This window comes from Crassostrea angulata, chromosome 1 (assembly GCF_025612915.1).
Source record: "Crassostrea angulata isolate pt1a10 chromosome 1, ASM2561291v2, whole genome shotgun sequence".
NCBI lineage: Eukaryota > Metazoa > Mollusca > Bivalvia > Ostreida > Ostreidae > Magallana > Magallana angulata.
The window spans coordinates 54,105,470-54,112,531 of record NC_069111.1 but is presented as its reverse complement, the minus strand read 5'-3'; the positions used below and the strand labels follow the sequence as shown (position 1 = coordinate 54,112,531).

General features: G+C 35.1%; 1 long non-coding RNA gene across 1 annotated transcript; it reads left to right on the top strand.

Moving 5' to 3' along the window:
- Positions 1-6,046: 6,046 nt before the first annotated feature.
- On the top strand, positions 6,047-6,701 carry LOC128185605 (uncharacterized). The gene is made up of 3 exons (XR_008243831.1): positions 6,047-6,137; positions 6,310-6,487; positions 6,586-6,701. It is a non-coding gene; the product is annotated as an uncharacterized LOC128185605 (long non-coding RNA).
- Positions 6,702-7,062: the final 361 nt, after the last annotated feature.

Sequence of the window (7,062 nt, the reverse complement as noted above, 5' to 3'; positions counted from 1 at the left end):
CATGAGTTGAATCGATTGTTTTTTCTCACAAAAAGCTAGCGTTTGCTGCAAATTAGAGATACACGAGCTGACACGCCGAGAAATCCATAAGACGTTTTACAGCATGTCTTTAATCCCTTATTTGCTTACAAAAAAATTTGAACTGAAAATCTTTGAAGCATCGTAAAATGTGGTTTGTTTATTCATGTATACATGTAAAGTTGTAAAATGGCGACTTGATTGTTGATTTGCACGTGAATTTTCCAATCCGAGGTCGATCGATTAGCGTGTTTGAGAGAAAGTCAGCAGGAAGTAAAGCGTCAACATCAGTAGTAAATATTGTCTGATGAATATTGAGGTGCCTGTAATAAAATTAATGTTCCTACAGACTGAGTGGGTTACAAAATTAGGTAAATCACAGGTCAGACCAAAATTAAACACATTTGTATCGTAAATTTCAAGCTTTTTGTATGTTTAAAAACACATGCACACTTGTAGAAGAAAGTGTGCCATTGATCGGTTTAAGTTCAATAAAATGTAATATAAGTAATATTCATTGTCAGTATATGTTGTGAATTCTTTAGAATAAGCTACAACAAAAAAAAAATATTCTGCCTCAACTAAAATTAATGCGTTGAAAATGACTGAATTTATCGATGAAGCATAATTGCTGAAATATGAAATGGCAAACCTGTTTAAAAAAAAAACAAGAAGCGATTATTGTGAGATTATTTAAATATAGGTACAAAATGATTAGCAGCTTTAATGCTTAAAATATCTGATAAGATTAAAATTAGTTCTCATACTGAATTCGACATATAGATAAAACATTGCGTGTAACACTGCATACCGAACAGAGTTATCGTTCCTTATCCGCTAGGGTCCCCGTGAGAAATACTCTTCCGGTCAGGACCGTAGCAATAGACCGTGGCTATTTATAGCCACCGTCTAAAAATGACAATATTCGAGCTTTGTTTACAAAACAAAGAATTATGAACCCTGTATCTTGCTTATAACTTGATACTTGACTTTCAAATTTTAACATAGCATTATAAACTTCTATATTTATCAGTATAAACATTGAAAATAAAAAAATAAAATTTATAAATTTTAAGTCAAATCGTGTCCAAGTTCCTTTAAAGTATGCAGCCCAGTGTAAAAATTGTCCAAATTTCTTCGAAGATGTTTAGTTATGAATATTTCCAGTTAATTACAAAGATGTCAAAATATCATTGATATTTGAAGCCTTTAAAATAAACATAGTTTTGAAAGTTAATACGACAAGAGTATGTCTTTAAAAACGCCAGAAAAAGCGATGTCGGCTGACCGCACTGAACAGCGCACCTAAAAAAAAATCTTGAGTTGACTTTGGTGAAACATCGACAGCAACGGTGCAATTGGCTTAGCAAACTGGAAAACATCGAAATATTTCACGATCAGTTTATCAAAAGTGGCACAATGGATATTTTGATGGAGGCTGCGTGTACCCTCTGAACAAACGGTTAATGCGCCTTATTACTCCAATATAGGAATGTAAATTACTATGATTTTTATATACACACATAATAATATCTATAGTCAATATTAAAATATTATTATAACAAGGGCACCGCAAAGCGGAGCATCCCCTCGCGACATGACTTGTTGTAGGGGGAAATGCATTATTAAGGAAAATACATGATGTAAATTTTTCAGATCAAAATTTATCAGATCAAAATAAATATGAGACAAGTATTTCTAAAAACTATTTTGAATTCATAATATCTATTTTATCCTAATCCCCAAGCTTTGTGGTGTATAAATTGGGGGAGAGGGGGCGGGGGTTACATGTATGTGGTTGCACAGTTTTCCTATTCCTAGCAGAAACTCAACACATGTACACATGTTCTTTAAAGTTAAATAATTTAGATTCATTAAGTGACATTTATTTTTATATAAGCATACATAAACGATCCGTACATAATATGAAACGTAGCTGAAGATTTAGCGATCTGTAGTCTGCTCTGATGGACAATTCTAGTTCCTTGTGGTATGTCAACCCATAGTAGGAGATATGCAGCTATTATTAATATGAAACAATCTTCGCGTGATAAATGTGTGATATCTGTCAAAGTCTGCTCTTTATTTTGGACTAGTTCTATTGTACATGGAAGTAATACGGGAAAATTTGTCCGAAAGTCAACTGTTTGTTTCGATGTCAATTGGATGACTTTAATTTCTTGCCCGCTTCAACTTTTACCTATGGGCAATCTTCTAACCCTCCAATACTACAAAACGTTTGCTTTTTTTACCTTTGATAGATAAAAATCCCAAAAATATCAAGTTGTTGATTTGAACTGCATGCGGTAGCGATTTACTTAAAGTCGTACATAAAATTACCGGAAATGTCTATTGTCAAGTCGTACATAAAATTAATGTTTTAACTTTGCTTTTTTACGATAATTTAAAAAAAATTGAATCAATTGACTTGGAAATCAATAGGGTTTGTACTTTTACCATGCCAAACAAGTGTACAAAGTTTGATGAGTATTCATTATAGGGTTTTCTTGGAATTTTGCTAAAGAGCTGACAATGGACACACTCACACATACATACATACATACATACATCATGTACATACACACACACGCACAGCAGCGATGTTATATCCCCCTCGCAACAAGTTGCGCGAGGGGATAATAATTTTCTAAGAATAGCATTGTTATTTAATGAAATGAAAGTACATGTGTCCACGAACTTTTTAAGCAACCGTCATTCATCCATATAGTAATGATAAATGGTGCGGTAAAATATTACATAGATTAAGCCATCGCCATTAAGAACAAAATATCTTGATAACAAGGGGGGGGGGGAGGAGCAGATCGACTTATTTTGACATGAAAATGTATGCTGCACCATAAAAACGCGCGTATTTAAGTAACAAAACATCGTCCAGGTGGTCCGCCCAGATGCGTACTCCTTTCACCGATGTGGACTGGTGCCGTGCAAATGCAAGGTACCAAACTTCACTTGTGATATGCGCGCAGCATCAGACGACACGCTATCCAGCCTTGCATATGCAGTACGAGGATTCAATAGCTCCTTCGCCGTGGCGTATCCAACACAGATATTTTTGGACCGAAACGTAGCGACTTCGAATGTTTGCGCTGACGATTTATGGCACATCATTTGATATGAGAATATCATAGGCGCCATTTTCATGTAAATGTTCGTATGAGTACGCCTTAGGCATCTTTACCTGGTAAGTTCCTAATGTAACGTTGCGAAGTTCTTCTTCAGTAAGAACAGGAAAATCCGTAGCTACATCAACAGGATCAATCACTTCCCACAGTGTAGACCTTTCCCATCTCTCATTCTCCACCAATTCCCGCAGCTCATTTCCTTGTGATAAATAAAGCATTTTTGATGCTATCGCCTGGTCATCTTCAGCGGTAGTATTTGTTAGAAATAACGGAAGCGATGTGTTCATAGCCCCCTATGAATGGAATTTGTGTAATATAGACAAAGTCCATTACACGTACCTTTATCACTTTATTCTGCCGGTTGATGACTTCACCACCCAGCACACCTATTCAAAGATTATAAAATACTTATTTTTGATAATTTAAAACAATATTTAGATAAACGAAAATATAACACATAAAATTCAATGATGGATTTTGACAATATTAATTTTACATGCTTATGTTTTGAATCAATTAAAATAATTTCCTTGGTTATCAACCTGGAACTGTAAGATTGCTCGGTTGTGTGTTGCTTTGTACTTTCAAGGAAACATGGCATCTCCATTTGAATGCTTATATCGGATAAAATATCAACTGTCCCTGAAGCCACGATCAACAATGAAAGTGTCACCATCCTGTTACCAGTTCTGCATTTCTTCTGCATATTTGGGAGTTGATTTTAATCAACTCTTCTATGCAGTTACTCAGGCAAACCGAAAGTGAAACAGTGTTTGGACATAAGCACAAATTAACACCGCTCACAACATTTACTTCTAATCAATAAATTCGATGCAATGAGATCTTAAGCATTGTTCTTCAAAGAAATTCATTTATAGATACCTTGTAAATAATCAGATTTTAATTGGTACGAACATTTAAGATATTTTTTGAAGTCGTACATTTTATGTATTCCTACGCCAGAGTTCAATATAGTCTCGTTCAACCAGACTGTCTCCGTAAATCTCCGACAAGCATAGAGTCTCTCTTGCTTGTTGGAGATTAACGGAAGATTAACGGATACAGCTGATAGTCTGGTTGAACGAGAGTAGAGTTCATTTTTGCTTGGATATATACAATTTCTCATAACTATTTCGATAACTAATACGTAGTTTGATGGAGTAATTCTTTGAATATTATACAACATGATTGATATTTGATTTTCACGAAATTCCTGTAGGATTCATATATGCGTAATTCAAATACTTAAAGAAATTTTCTTGCCATGCAAAATAACATATCGTTGATTTTAAAATAAATAACAATCGATAAAATCAACTCCCGTCAGTACTTTGATTATTAATCATGTGTTTGAGGATGTTTGCGTCATTGTTTTTGGAACCTAGGACAAAAATCATTATATCCAGATGTTCTGAAAACCATCGTGGGTTTTTACAAGCAGTCTCTGCTTAGGCTGGCTAAAGGAACGCATGGAAAAACTGAAATTGGCAGACTTTTGGACGTATATCTACATTTCGTCAAACACAAGCAACACTGCGATAGACTTCACAAGACCGGATGAAAAGACCTCATGTGCTAATGGTATTTTACATGTTTGCTTGGCTATGACATCGTACGAAGCCCAAATTGTGGTTTGCTTCATCAGGGAACGTTTGGCGGAGGAAACAGCTCTGTGTACCTAAAAAAACACAGAACTATACATATCAAAAGTTGTCTTTTTTATTTGGTGACTATATTAATGGATGTAATAAACGGTTATAAGGCAAAATTCTCAAGCCTAAAATACCTCCTCTCTCCTCAATAATAGCATGACTAGTACTTATTAACGCACCTGCTATATTTTCATATTGAAAAGGATGACATTCATATTTTGTCTGAGGGACATCTTAATTTCCTCAGCGGATGCTTTTAGATTTTGAAGTATTTATTTCCCCCACAGAAGCCATAAGATCATCAAACTGGGGCTGTGTTAATCCTGTCAGGAAGATTTTAATAATCGTCACACGTAAGTGAGTCCTCGCAGTCAAAATCAAGACAAATGGAAGCATTTCTTTTCGCATAAGTTCTGAGACTGTTCAGGAAAGACAGGAAGTTTGCGTGGTTTCTTTTCATAAACTGCACAAACATCATGTCGATATCCAGTAAACGGAATAGGAAGTGCCGTACGTTTTTCCGTTGGGACAAAATTCTTTTTATCAGCATTAGGATGAAGTCCGGGGCATAGTGGCCTTCACGGTTACTGCGGAGCTGTTCTCCGCGCATGCGTACAAACGCTTCCGCAGGGCAATTTCGTTTTAGTGAAAACGCCTCTTTCGGTTTAATCGGCTCTAAATTGATTACGATGGTGCGAAGCTGTAGTGTGTACATGTGTACTAACAGGGAAGATGCGAAGGGAAAAGAGAAGGGAATTAGTTTTTTCAGGTAACTGAATAGGTTTTTATTTAAAAACATATGGGAAGCGTACCCCTTTTAAGGCGGGTTGTGTGGGTTAATGATTGAGAAAGGCAATATCACTGGGTAAACCGAAGTCGTTTGACAATTATTTTGCAACAAAATAGATTTGAAATACATTACATAAGCATTTTTTTGTACAAATGGATTGCTGAATAAATGTAATTGTATTCTAACGTGCATATAAACAAATAACATACATGAATATTTGACATTTTTGAGGATACATGTACACATATAGTAGTCTAAACAGTCTGTATATATAGTAGAAGTTTTATTGTGCATCTTTTGATTAATTCAAGATTCCCTAAAGATGCAAAGAAACGACGACTCTGGGTGAGAGCTCTGAATAGGTAAGATTTTGTTCCCACTGACCACTCTTGTGTGTGTTCAGAGCACTTTATTTTTGGTTGGCACAGTGATGATCCAGCGGATGAGAATTATGTTCCCACCATATTCTCATACAAGGAGAAACCAGTGAATGCTGAAAGGGAGAACAGAGCAGCCAGAAGAAATATTCGAAAGGTACATGAATTAGAATTCTACCAGTATTTTATTTAGTGTTTTAAATTAAGGTTAGGCAATAGACAAAATAAAACATCATGAAAATATAATAAAATATTATGATATCATACGTAATAAAAAATTCATTGCTGTTTTAAATGAAGTTGTAACATTGTTCTTTTATAAATTGTAGGACTTCAGAGAAGAAGAGTGTAAGCAGAAGGAGTAAGAGAAGAGACAGTTGAGTTTTTCTACCTTTATTCATCCATCCTACACCAAGAGCAGAGACGAGGAACCCAGCAGTGATACAGAGGGATTGGTGATTGAACCAGATGATGTTGACATTGGGGCCAGACATACAAGAGATGCAGGTATTTTTAAACTTTAAGGCAAAATTTAATGAATTAATATAAACCTTAAGATTTGCATTTGCACGATATGCCTGTAAACATAATGCAATTCACTGTAGGTGTACAGAGTGATCCAGACCCACTCTTACTAGAAAACCTGGCTCTGAAATCTGAGACCAGAAGGTTGCAAGGTCTACAATGGTCTGTTGACAAGATAAAGGATGATGACACCAAGCTCCGATTTCACAAAACAAACTTAAGTTTAATCTCAAATCCTGAGAATTTACTCAGCTGAGATTTTTCTCAAATTGCGTTTCACAAAACAAACTTAGTCAATTCTCAGCTGAGTCAAATTTTTTACTTAGCTGAGTCAAGAATTGTCATAGTCACAAGTGGCCCCTTATAACTTTTCTTGTTTTTTAAGTTATTCTCATTAAAAACAATCGTCTGCTTATGTTTTCAACAGAGGAAAATCGGATTAGATTTACAAGAGTCATAAAATGTTCATAAGTCATGAAATGTACACTTTGTTATGCTAAGTATTGATGACATATCTACATGATCTTATATATTATATAACAAACAAAAGACCACAT